Below are 14,203 nucleotides of genomic sequence, written 5' to 3'. Positions count from 1 at the left end.
GCCAAATCAGCTTTATTAAATATACTGCCCAGGATATTTTGTTATAGCTACAGGAAATGGACTAGCACAAGATATGATCTGAAATTAATAACAACAAAGGATTGAATGTATGCATCTACTTGACAGTTCTTAAATGTAAAGTTCCCTTATGCTCAACAACAAAAAGTGCCAACCTTGTAAGCTAGTGACTTTACAGAACACCTATTCTGAAACTTCTTGTCCCTTAAATTATTGTCTCAGAATTAGCATCCTAAGAATGCAGACATATAGAAAGCAGAAAGGTCAGTTGTGGCATAATCCCTCTTCTATGCACTGCTACTATGTACTAAAGACCATTTACTGTGCACTAAGAGAAGGGCTTTGTATGCATATTGGTGGTACAAGGCAGGTTTTACCATTACAATCCCGATTTTGCAGATGGGGATACCCAGGCTCAAGAAGTACCTCCAAGCCTCATAGATTGTTTTAAGCTTTTTTTTTTCCTAATTCTAAAAATTGTTATTGCACCTACCCTACTGACTTTGGGCTGTACATCCTGAAACACTCCAGTACTGACTGGCATGCTCTTCTGATGTGTCACTATGACTGTGGGGCACCTTAAATGAGTACAATCTTTAGAAACAGCTCAGGTAGTTGTTTTAAACACTGCTCACAGCTTGAAGCTCTGGGAAAAATCATTTAACACTCTTCCCCAAGATTCCACAACTTACCGCGGCAAATGTTAAACACAGTAATCTTTTTCAGTGTTAAATACTTTATATCTGCCTTTTCTACGTGTAACAGAACCGTGCCTATCACTGGCTTGGTTGTTGGTGTCTGTATGTACATGATCATGCGTATGTGTAAATGGGTGGGAGAATGTATGCACTTGTGGTGTGCATATAAATGTGGAGGTCAAAGGTCAGAATTGGATGTCTTCCTCTGTTGGTTTCCACTTTAGTTTCTGAGGCAGCCCTTTCATTGAGAATGCAGCTCACTGTCTGAGCTAGAATGATTGGCCAACAAGCTCCAGGTATCCCGGTATTTTGGCTGTCCCAGCTCTGGGATCACAAGAAGTTTGGGATCCAGATTTGGGTCTTAATGTTCATACAGCAAGCACTTTACCAATTGTGTCATCCTCTATCCCCTAAGTTGCCAATTTTTAGAAACCAAAATTGAGCCAGTGATTATACAACAATATACACTGTGATAATGATCAGAAGAACATAATCTTCAAAGATGCATTTTCATCCATTCCAATTATTTTAGATGTAGTTTAAAAATACGCGGTTAGTAATCTCAATATAATTTTAAAAGACAGTTCAATAGTTATTAGGTAAGTAAAATATGAAACTAGATTTGAAAATTAAAAGCAGTAAAATATTTTGTTTTATTTAAGTGTTACTTTATGTGAAATTATAGAATGTTGTAGAATATAGATAGGCTACTGGAGTTCACCTAATCTAGTATTTTGCTCTAGACCTGCAAACTAAAGAGGGAGAGATATAGCAAGAGCTTCACATGTAAAGATTTATAGTGAGATGGAGCCAGGTTCATATCTTGACTCTGCCTGTCGCCAGCCCTGTAAGTCACAGAAGAGGGTCTTAAAATGCTAGGCTAGAAAGTAGAAATGCTATAATTGTAATAAAGAATTCTCCTCAAAAACCTAAATCACTCATTTGTTATCCATCCATCCATCTATCCATCCATCCATCCATCCATCCATCCATCCATCCATCCATCCATCCCCTCATCCAACAAATATGTATTAAGATCGCACTAGTGTTGTTTCAGGCAAGTTATTTAGCATTTTCTGCCTTTGTTGCCCAAAGAGCCATAAAGTAGAGATCTATGTGACAATGTCAAAGAATCTATGTGACAGTTGTAAATAAGTTAATGTATATGAAGTGTTTCTGGTTTCTCCTGGTACAGTGCAGAAAGCTGAGAACTAATATTGGAGATTATTATCATTCTCCTACTACCCTGTGTGTTGGGGAAAATGATGGACTCTGGGGATATAATTTAGGAGCCCTATGTAATATTTTCCTTCCAGTTACTAAGCATCTCATTTGCATAGACCCAATCTCTCATTCTAGTGCTCAGCTGCGAGAGCGAAGCCATTTGGAAACTTCTTCACGATGGTATCTGTTTTGACAGTACTATCCTTCGTATATGAAAAGAAAAACACTCCATATGGAAAATCTGTGCATAAAACTTCGTGCTTTCCTGAAAATATCTCTGCAGACTCAGTTGGCCTCCTGGGTGAGAAATGATGAGCTTGTGAGTGCATGAGGAGGTTAGCTGTGTCCCCAAAGAGTAAAGCAAAGTTAACTGGTCCTCTGGAGGATTGAGCCTTGCCTGTCGTCCTGGGCACTCAGAGCCCTAATCAGCAATAACAAGCCACAGAAATCCAGTAATGGTTAGTTCATTGTCCTCGGTTGTTCTGTGATAGTCAGGTGAGTTAATGAGAATGCAGATTCCATAACTCATTTCTGATGAGTTAATGCAGATTCCCTTAGCAGTGCCTCGGAACTCTCAGGATGTGACAGAAATTCTATGTAATCTTACTTAGGATTGTGTGTATCACAGAGAATGCATAAAGCTTTGAGTGACCATATAGCTTAGCTCTCTTCTCCCAAGAAAACATTACCGTATCCAAGAGTAGCAAAGGGTCAATATACCTTTACGGTCTTGAAAGAAAGCTCTCTTCAAAACTCACTTTGATGTACTAGTCTTACGAACAGGAAATGAAAAGGCATAAGCTTTTAAGTATGCAATCTCTGTCTCTCTCTCTCTGTCTCTCTCTGTCTCTTTCTGTGTGTGTATGTACATACATATGAACGCACTGGGGTGCATTCACGCACATCTTGGTCATCATTTTCTCATAAGAAAGCTGAACTACTCCTGCCCAGGAAAAGAAACAATCAAATCCAGAAAGCTACATTACTGAGGCCAGCAAGATGGCCTAGCACATAAAGGTGTCTGCTGCCAGGGCTCTGGCCTTTTCTTCAGGTTATTATGTACAAGTTCTTCTAGCATCTGGGTGGTGTTTCGTCCCTGGGATCTACATCATAGAAAGAGGGCTGAGTTCTTAAAGTTGTTCTCTTATTTCCACACTTCATGGCATGGGTGCACAGGAAGACACACTTGCAAGTGTGTGAGAGCACATGCACACACACAGACACAGACACACACAGATACACACACACACACACACACACACACACACACACACACACCTTAGATTGTTGCCCATTTTCTCAGTAGGCCATCCTCTCTTTGTTTTTTATTCATTTTCTAACCCTGCTGTCATTCTCTTATAAGCTTTCTTGCCAATTTATCCCTGGTATTTTTTTTAAGCTGCTGTGGTCAGCTTAAGACCTTAGAAAGTGACATCCCCCAGCCCCCATTCCTCTGCAGGGGGTGGTAACCCAGTTTAAATCCCTCTGCTTAATTCCTCTTCACTAAAGCATCCCAGCTCTTGACTTTGGGAACCAGGAGCTAGAGTGCTGAGTCACCCTCATAGAGTTACCTGTCCTACAGTCAGAGAGGAAGAGGCAGTGGGCATGAGAGAAGCAGAGAGCCTTGGATCTCCTCTCGATTCCTTCCCTCACCATGCTACCTTAAAGACAGTTTCAACCAGGGCTAAGAAGCAAACCCTGTTCTTTTACAGAAAAAAATATCATAGAGATATGTTAAGTGACTTGCTCAGCATCACAAGGAAACTGTTCATGGTTCTTGTTCCTTCAGTTATTAGAGGAAAAGAAGAATGATCATACTTACCATTTCCAACTCTTCCGGGTCACGTGAGAGGAATTTTATGATCGTGCAAAGTTTAAAGTTCGAAGACCTGAGGGCATTCTTAGCTTTTATCTTCAACTCAGCCACATCTTCCCTCTATGCAAGCTTGTGCTGTGTTACTTATTACTATAGACTTTCTATTTTGCACCTCATGTGTTTACAAGACACACTGAGTACTTAGAGTCCTAGAAGGAGCAAACAAGCAGTCTCCAGTTCTTCATACACTAAGGGAGCCTTTCCTCAAGCAAACCTGTGCTACATCCACTCAATGGAACTAGACTTCAAACTACCTTTTGCACCCCTGTTCCTGATGATACCTCATTCTTCACATTAACTGGTGTGATTCGCAAAGCCTTTTCTGGCCGCAATTATATGAATTAAAATACATCGTGAACTTCCACAGTACACTTTGCTCACTTGTCAGGGTCCTTTCTGGAATCCCAGTTGGATATAAGTTGGAGGCAGAGACAGTCTATGAGAAGATGGTTTCACATTCAGGGTCCTATTGATGTCAGATCAGGTAAAATCTTCATTGAAGGAGACCAACCTAAGCATTTCAGAATGCTTAACACCTTTGGCTTCTTCACACTAAATGCTTTCAATTGTTTTAAAGATAGACTTGAACAATTTTCCAGATACCCCGTGTATATGTGTGGAGCTTGCCACTAGTGGAAATCTGCTAAGACTATCTTTTTCATTCTGGGCACTGAAAAGTACCAATGACTACAATGACTGATAGACACAAGATACTTGTGCTAGCTTTGATATATGAGCTGTATCTTTACTTGGGTTCAGGGCCTAACGGGACATCTTGCATGTACCTAGTGTTCAGATTGTACTCATCAGGTAAGCTGATGTTTAGGAATCATAACCATCTTCCTATTTCTTCCTTTAAACTCTTGCCCCTAAAAGGGTCTCTCAGGCCAGGGAGTATGAAGCTATCAATATTGGGGGAGATTATATAAGTTTGTTTTAACTTAGGTTTATGGGTATTTTACCTGCATGTATATATGTGCACCACCAATGTGCTTGATGCCCATGGAGGTCAAAAAAATGGGATCGGGTCCCCTGACATTGGAGCTATAAGTGCTTGTAAGCCACCACATGTGTTCTGGGGACTTAATCTGAAAACCTCGGTTTTCCTCAAGAACAAGCAGTGATCTTAACCTTGGATCCATCTCTCCACACACCCCCAGAATTTTTTTAAAAAGAAAAACAAGAACAATAAGAAGAAGAACAACAAGAACAACAAGAACTAGCTTAGCTGTAGGGCTAAAGTCCAAAAAAAAAAAAAAAAAAATCACCTTATAAGAAAAAGGTGCTGTTGTTTTCTTGACCATTAGCTATCAAAAAAAAAAAAAAAAAATCACAGCATCGGATCAGAAGTCTGGTTCCTTGCAGTAACAGTCCTAGAAGCATCTAGCAGCTTCCCTGGATCCTTTACAACAGCACTGTGACAGGGATAGAAAGCATCAGGATATTTGCAGGACATCATACATCAAGGAAGGTCATACATCCCGGCATTAGTATCAGAGCTGGGAACTGCTCTGAGCTTTCCTGACTGTGCACTGTACTTGATTATGCTTATTATGATGGATACAAATGAAGACTCACTACTATTGTGATATAACAATGCAGGTTAATGATATTCTTTATTCCTAAAGGGGGAAATTACAGACATGAAACCAATTAAGCCACCTTTCTTTCTTTGCAAAGCTGTTTTAGTTGTCCTAAATGAAGATCCTCACATTGTGCTCACTGCTAGTAAAGAGAGACTAATTTGTTCTCCTATCTCAGATTTTACTGAGATAGGCACTGATATTGGAGCTGGGCAGGTTTTCCCTGCTGAGTTGAAAATGACTATGTTAATATGCTAGCTCACAAAAGGCAGTGCTAAATGGGAAAACCAAATATTTTGAAATGAATATTCAACAGTTGATCCCTTTTCAGAGGTCCAGCAATGGTGCTCTTGGAAATCTCTATTAGGTAAAGGCTCTTGATTGCCCTTTCCTGAACATGGCTATAGGAAGGCTGTCCTCCTGTGATTGACAAGGTGGCTCCAGAGAACAATGGGACACTAATTTATGTGTTCCTCAAACTTTAAATAGTTGTACTTTAACTCCAGGGCTTCAAAATATCTGCCACAAAAACCTTTCACATAGAAGGATGTCATGTCACATGTACATTGTTAATGTAACTATGGTAACCCCCCAAAAATGCCACCAATGTGTCTGTTTCATACACAAATGAGGTGACAGCTGTGGAGTTCATGTCTGCCTGTAGTATAATAGACGTGAGCTAAGACAGCCTGGGTCAGAGATTACAACTCATTTACAGTTATCAGAGCTTTCAAATAACATCATGACTCTAAGCTAGAAAGAGTGTAAATGGAAAGTAAGAAGCTACTGGAAAAGAGGGCTCTACTCCATAGCTCTCAAAACTAGATGCCTTAACCTAATGCATTTGTATTTTTAACAGGTGCTCCAAAATTAGGGTGGGCAGGACCTCTGATGTGTTTTCCAAGTCAGCACCTATTTTCTCTGCTTCTTAGGGGCCATATTTCAGTTCAGTGGGTAAAAGAATTCCATCCAAGTTAAATGTTTTATGGTAGTAATGGTACTGGATGAAAAGCTTCTACAATCATTCTGACTGATTGTGGTAGTTAGTCCTTTCAACCCCATTTGCCCAGACACTCTATGTTACAACTAAGGAATCTCAAAGTTGGCAAGGTAAGGAAGACATACCAGATCATTTAGGTATAATTGGTAATAGCCTATTTATCAATCAAGTAACTGGTAAAATCATACAAGGTCAATAAATTATTATGTCTATATCTCTTGAGACATAAAAACTAAACCCAGAATGGTGATATGAAAGATATGAGAGAGGGAGAGGGAGGGAGGGGAGAGGAGGGAGAGAGAGAGAAAGAGAGAGAGAATGTTTTAAAGTGAACTTCATTTAAAACTTTAATGACAAATAGTTCACTTGTGCTCTCTAAAATCTTGCAATTTACTGAGTTTAGCCTTTGTTCTTTGAGCCAAAACAAGAGAGACTACATGTTTTTCTGACTTCATCTATATAATTTTAATTTTATTCTGAATAAAGTATTAATCAAAGCTCTATTCACGAGTTAAAGATATTTCCATTGTTCTCAGAAACCAAAATATGATTCTAAAATGGAAGCAGCTTTATCTTCAGATTGGTTTAACCCAAAATAGATGTTCAGCATAATAATTTTAAAAACTTAAATACAATATTGGAGCAGCCTTATATTAGTGCCAGAATGAATCAGAGAATAACTATTTGCAGCTGAAAAAGAAATTGCAACAAAGAACCATGAAAGCCTAGTAAAAGCAGTATCTATGCCTGTAATGTATCATACTTTATAGACAGTTTATGGCTTATTTAAGGTGACATAAAAGTCTCTAATATGATAATTGATGATTATTTATAGTTAGTTGAAAGGAGAAAGAAATATAACTGTAATGGTAGATTTATTTCTTAGAAGTAGCTTTAAACATGTTATATTCTCTGGCTATGTCACTGAGAGAGAATATTTGTAATAGAACAGTTCAGTTCAAGAGCCCAGCAATATCAGACTCTACACAGAAGCTGGGGGGGGGGCAGTTTTCTCGTGTTTGCCTTACTTGTTAATACACAGACTCTCACAGGAGCTACCTAGGACAATTTTGTTAGAACTACCTCCTGTGGTTGGCTCTGGCTTGTGTTTCTTTTATTTAACAGAGTAATCTTTTCTAATAAGCACCTTACTGCTTTTATTTACAAAGGAATGTTCACTCAGTCTTTCCTGCATGAGACTTGTGCAATAAAGATCTCGCCCAGGGAGGCCAATGGTTTGACAGTTCAAAGATGTGATATTGTGCCATCTTAGTTTGATTTCAAAACTATCCTGTGATAATTTTTACAACAAAGGGGCATGTGGGCTCAGAAAAGCCATGTCTCTCTCTCTCTCCCTCTTTCTCTCTCTCTCTCTATCACTCTCTCTCTCTTATTTTAGTCATGCCTCAATTCCATCGTGAGGACAACAACGCCAAGTTTGAAAGTCCCAGAAGAGCTCAGCACACCAATGCTACTTTCTGACTTCTGCATAGCTTCTAGACACCAAATGCACCAAGCCATAAGATAACACTTCTCACTCAGCTTGGACTCGATTCATTTTTTTTTCCAATGTGAAGTAGGTGGCTTTAAAGATAAAGGGCACTGGACAAGAGTATAATAATTATAATAACAACTTCAGAAAATATGGGAAACAGCATGCCAACTTTTGTTGTCCACTCCTATTCCCAACCAAGCCCCTCAAAGTAATATGGTCTTTCTGTAATAGTTTAATGTCTCCTTTGGTGACTATATGGAACACAGGGGCAAACACTGTTCAGTGAATACACTTCTTTTTCCCTTCAACAGTGTTTAGGACTGACAAAAGAAGAGTTTCTGGTGCTGGCTTGTCAGGGGTTAGGACTGCAAGCCTCAGATACAGCACAGGATGCCCTGCTTTTGTTCCATTGGTCTTAACACTATCAGGAGGTGAACAGCATAGCAGACTGGCTCATACTATACAAGATAGAAAGGTCCTTGCTTTGGGAGTCCATTGAATGACTTCCTCTGCTCGCTGTTCTGTAGTGAGACGTCCTCACACACAGAGCCAGGTCTGTTTCCTTTGCTGGAATTGGATGCCCATCACCTGCAGTTCTCTAACTTTAGCACCTATGGAACCCAAATGAGGTTAAATGGACAGTGATCATTCTAGTAAGATCTTCCAGATGATCAGTGACAACTACCTGTTCCTACATTACTTATCTTACAGGACAGGGAGAAAATGTTGGCCAAGGCAAAACATCATTCAAAGAAAAGGAAAAAGAACTTTAAAAGTTTCGAAGTCTGTGAAGACATCACTTCAAAGCCCTGGAAGTGGACTGATTACAGTTACCGCCTGCAGAGAAATAGGCCCTATATGTAGCCGGCACATCTACAGCCAGGTAAGAGCCAATGTAGCTTTCCATATAATACCACACTACAATTTTGGCTCGTGAATAAAGGTATCAGCAAGCCATGGAGTCCCCAAACAGAGAAACTCACACTGCGCCTTTATTCCACGTTCTTAAGGTCTATTGTTAACTGAAGACTCCTTGTCTTTTCAAATTCCTTCATGTGAATGGATGAGGCCAGACATCTGCCAGGATCCCCTTACATTTGCATGCAAATTAGAGACTTCATGACACACAGGGCCTTGGAGCCAGTAATATCACTTGGACTCCAGCTTTATACAGGTCAACGTATAAATCTTCCTGAACTTTCCACTCAAGTTCTGCCTTTTAAAAATGAAGTAATGACCATTCGTGTGTAATATTAATTGCCTAGATGGCTGTGGTAAATTGAACTACAAAACAAGATAACAGGATAGACTCAGAAGACGCTACAGGAAAAAGTCCAAGTCAGCAGTTGTTTCCTTGGCAAATTTGAATGCATCCACATTTGTTTTATTATCTGGGTCTGCGAATGAACATACTAAAGACAGGATGCGATCTAGGAGCGTTTGCCTACGTGATTCAGGCACTCGAAGGCGTTTACACTCTGATCCCTCACTCTTTGCTCAGTTGGCTTTGAGGCTATTGCTGTGGATACCGCAGACAAGGTCCCTCTGGAGCAAGTACTACTACGGAATCTTCCAGCCTGCGCATCCGTGCCTGCTGTCCTGTCCGGCAAAAGACCCAGGACGAACTTTCCAATCTACCCAGTGTGCAGGGCACCTCTTGGCTGCTAGGCTTTCGGTAGAGGGTTGGGGGCGGGGGGAGGAAGGGAGGGAACCCAGCCAGCCAAGGACTTCCCTCTGAGGTAGCGGTGACCGCAGGAACCTAGGAAGCACCGAATCAGTAGGCAGCAGCCCACACCCCTCTCCTTGCAGCACAAAGGACACTCGCTGGCAAACTTTCCTAGTCACTGACCCCAGAGCAGAATGCCTGGAAAAGATCAAGACTTCCCTGAAATTTCCACGTCTGTAGCAAGCCTCCTTAAGGGAGCTACCCCTTCTAGGCTCAAAACAGTTTTCTCCTCCTTGGACCACATAACAGTTGAGTATGTTCTCCCCAATGCTCTGACTTCAGTATCCTCAGTGTTTTGTTAATTACACTCCTTGCTCTTTATTCTTAGCATCGTAGCCTCTGCCGAGACCTTTTCCTCTCCCCACAACCTGCCACCTTTCTTTCCTTTTGACCCCATTTCCAACTCCCTGGGTCTTCTGTCTGCTCTCTTCCCAGGTCCCCAGCTTCTTTCCCCTGATCACAGCACCAAGCCTTCTCTTCTCTTTCCCCCTCTGATGGGTCCCTGAGATCCTGGGGCCTCAGCTCCAGTCACTGCCTTTTGCCCATTTCTGTCTGGCCTTTCTTCTCAACTATTGCTCTCGCTCGCCCTGCTTCATTTTGAAGGCAAGAGGGTGATCGGTAGATTCTCCTTTCCCGACTTCGTTTTTCCTCCTTGCTCGAGAAACCGCGCCCCCTTGTTCCCCTTAGCCCTGAGATCTTATCCCGAGGTTTCTCAAACGCAGTAGGGTCCGCCAAGCTGCCAAGTTTGTCTCTACTTCCTCCCTGCTGCCTCCCACACCTCCCGCTGCCTCCCACACCTCCTGCTGCGGCCCAGTTGGTCCGGGCACTTACCCTAAGGCTGGGCTGACAGGGGTGTTGGGGTGCGCACGGAGCGGGTGGTGGTGGCAGCAGCAGCCACTAGCCGGAGGATGAGGACCGGCAGAGCAGCGCCTCCACCCAGCCCGCAGCGCGCACTGGCTCCTTGGGGGACCCCCAGCAGAGCACCAAGATGCAAGGCGAGACAGCCGCGGGAGCAACAGCTGCTGCGCGGGGCTGGGCTAAATCGCGTTCTTGGGGGTCGTGGTAGAGACAGGCGGGAATAGGAAAGAGGGTAGAAGAAATGGGGTGCAGAGGGCGGGGCAGCGAAGGATCGGTCTCAAGGAAGGCGCCCGAGGCGCCTCGGAGTGCGGTGGCAAGGATGCCACTGTCTGGGAGGACGCCGCGGGCCCCGGTCCCCGCCCGACAAGCGCTGCAAACCGGGGCGCACGGCCCTCGCCTGGCTTCACGGCTTGCTGCCGGCGCCCTCCGTGCGCCCCGCTTTGTGCTCCCCGCAGCCGGCGTGCACCTGGTGTAAGCAAAAGCGGTCAGCTGATGGGCTGCGCGCCGATTGGCTGCTTAGCGGTCTCCTCCCCTCCCGCCCGACCCCCTTCCCGGCCTCCCCCTCCCGCCCTCCCGCCCGCTACGCCCGCCTAGGCGCAGTCCCGCGCTGGGGCACCATCTGTAGCCCGCCCAACAAAGGGGCAGCTCGGGCCCGCCACCCTGGGCCTGCCAGATCGCTGCAATGCCACTACAGCCGCTGCAGGGAGCAGAGAGCCACTCCTTTTTTCTTTTTTTCATTTTCTTCTTTTTTAAAAAAATAGGGACGAAAGACTGTGACTGGGAGAGGAAGGCAAGGACAGGGGAAGAACCCTTGTAGGAACGCCATAGTCTCCATGGGACTGCAATGGAGTTTTAAGTATGAGATCTGACCCATCCTTTGGAGATAGTTGGCTATGTGGTGCATACATACATACCCGCAGCTGAAATGGTTAATGCCCTTGCCGAACCCAGGGTAGTTCTGTGACCCTTAATTGCGAGGCAAAGCCACTGTGAAATTCTGGAGGCTTTCTGGAAACAATTCTGAAACTTTGAAACTGTGTAGTGTCTGTTTGGTTAGGTGTGAAACTTGTGTTCACATTAGCAGAGGATTGATTGAAAGTGCAGACTGCAGAGCGGTGTGAGGGCAAGGGTGGTGGGAGGCAGGCAAGAGTGTGGAAGGGAGGGTGGAAGTGGTTGAAGACTAGACCTGAACCAGGGTCTCAACTTCAAAGTGACAATCCAAAGCAAGGTTCAGGAAAAGCCTTTGATAAGTGCTATTGGGGGAATCAGCTTTAAGAGAGAGAGAGAGAGAGAGAGAGAGAGAGAGAGAGAGCATCAGCAACTTTGAGAAAGAGAACCTGATTTTATTTCCCCGGGATACTCAAGTCAAGAAATTCTGGGGAATTTGTGAAAGGATGGACCATGTAGAGACTGCCTTATCCAGGGATCCACCCCATAATCAGCATCCAAACGCTGACACTATTGCATACACTAGCAAGATTTTATCGAAAGGACCCAGATGTAGCTGTCTCTTGTAAGACTATGCCGGGGCCTAGCAAACACAGAAGTGGATGCCCACAGTCAGCTAATGGATGGATCACGGGGCTCCCAATGGAGGAGCTAGAGAAAGTACCCAAGGAGCTAAAGGGATCTGCAACCCTATAGGTGGATCAACATTATGAACTAACCAGTACCCCGGAGCTCTTGACTCTAGCTGCATGTGTATCAAAAGATGGCCTAGTCGGCCATCACTGGAAAGAGAGGCCCATTGGACACACAAACTTTATATGCCCCAGAACAGGGGAACGCCAGGGCCAAAAAGGGGGAGTGGGCGGGTAAGGGAGTGGGGGTGGGTATGGGGGACTTTTGGTATAGCATTGGAAATGTAAATGAGCTAAAATACCTAATTTAAAAAAAAAGAAATTCTGGGGAATTTGGAAGACTACGTTATCACAGAAATTACTTTTGAAGTCGTTAGTGCTAGGAGAGAGATTCAATAACAGTAATCCTGCATTCTTGATCCCTATATCCCCCCCCCCCCACCGTCTTGCATAGATATCTGAAAAGTGTTTGCTTACACTTGTCAATCAGCTTCATATCGTCCCAATAGTATTTTGTAGCCACTGGTAGTCAAATGGGGCACCTTAATAGGTTCTAGGGAAAGACACTGTTAGTATGAAGGTTAAATAATGAGTGAATTGTAGAGATAGCCAGACAAAAGAAAAAGAAAAAATAAGTTGAGTTTAGATTAGACTAGATTATGTTTTTTTTTCTCTTCATTTTTCATGTAGACTGCATGTAGGATAGAGTTTAAAAGGAGTTACTGGTAGACATAGAAACGTGTATGTGGCCTTTCAAGAGGACTTGGAAAGTCTGTATGTTCTTGGGAGATGGAGAGAGATGATACTGCACTGTGTGATGCAGGGTGGCTCCTAAGCGGCGGAGAGGTGGAGCTTGGATGGAGAGGGCTTACTCCAAAGATCTGTAAGAGCATCCAGGTTTTAGAAGACTCCATGAGGATGGTGGTGTGAATCCGGCACCAAGGTATGACCTTCGAAAACAGGCCAATATGGTTTTAAAGCTCAGAACTGCAATTAGGGTCTATGTCCCCATGGGAATGTCACTTTGCCGCTTTAAGCCTTAGTTTTCTTGGCTCTAAAGTGGGACTAATCACAGTCCCAGTCCAAGGAAGTGTGTTGCTTAAGTGAGAATAAGTAAGTACAATCCCTGCAGATGTCTTACTGTGTGGCAGATAGCAAGCACTGACAGACATAACCAGTAGGCATGATGTAGCCAGGTTTTACAGATTAAAAGAAAAAAAGAAAAAAAAAAAAAAAGACATCGAGTCAGATGGGGGATTGTGATGCCAGAGCTGTGTACTCCAAGAAACTGGCAGAGCCAGCAAGAGAAATGCTCTCCCTGCCATTCGAGTCATTTCTTTTAAACAAGCATATCATTTATTTACACCAATTTCTCTCTTCCCCAAAGTAAGAGTGAGGAAGGAAGCCTAACCTACTTCTACTTGGTCACTGCATTTCCTTGGCTCTAGTCAGAGGAACACTAGGAAGACCATGTGTGCCAGCAATGGGGGCAGGAACTTGAAGCTGGAAAATGGTTACTGCTGAGTGGAGGTCCAGAAGACATGGTGATGATAAAGTTGGGGATGTGGCCTAGTTGTTGGATATTGGATGGATTCTTTAGATTGTTAATGGCTCCACATTTTACAAACTGTATTCTTATAACTGTGCAAAGGGTGTTGGCAAATACTGTCTGCGCTGCCACTTAAAAGCCTTTGGCCATTGAGATGAGTGAAGCAGAGAGAGTACATGACTAAATCTAATTTGTTCCTCACTTAAATCCTCTAGTACATCCCTAAGTGAAGCCGTGGTGAATCCATCCTGTGCTTGGGGCCAGAATTTATTTGCTGGTCAAGTAAGTGCTTGGAGGGCACTGATGAAGACTGGCATCTTCAAAATGGAATGGAGTTACAGAGAGAGGAATGAGCATCCCCTTGAGGCCTGGGTCTTCATGTTAATGCAAGCAGTTGCTCTAGCATTGGAGTTGGCTATGTTGAGACACTACAACCTCCATGGTGTTCCTCTCAGTCATTCTTGAGTTTTATTTGGCTTTGAAAAGCAGTGTTTTCAGTATTCCCCTAATTATACTAATCTATGTGGTCAATGCAGAGGAAGGAGAGACAGCACTGTAAATGGTGGCCATATTAGAATATTCTTTCAGTGAACACT

General features: G+C 43.3%; 1 protein-coding gene across 1 annotated transcript in view; it reads right to left on the bottom strand.

The window, feature by feature from the left end:
* The window catches only part of Lrrn1 (leucine rich repeat protein 1, neuronal), a 40,503-nt gene extending 29,534 nt beyond the window's left edge, over window positions 1-10,969 (bottom strand). Inside the window, exon 1 of the mRNA NM_008516.4 lies at window positions 10,452-10,969. The gene's annotated coding sequence lies outside the window, so the exon portion shown is untranslated. The remainder of the gene's footprint in view (window positions 1-10,451) is intronic.
* Window positions 10,970-14,203: the final 3,234 nt, after the last annotated feature.

This window comes from Mus musculus, chromosome 6, assembly GCF_000001635.26.
Source record: "Mus musculus strain C57BL/6J chromosome 6, GRCm38.p6 C57BL/6J".
Lineage (NCBI taxonomy): Eukaryota > Metazoa > Chordata > Mammalia > Rodentia > Muridae > Mus > Mus musculus.
The sequence above is the reverse complement of the archived record's forward strand: the minus strand, read 5'-3'. Positions and strand labels throughout refer to the sequence as shown.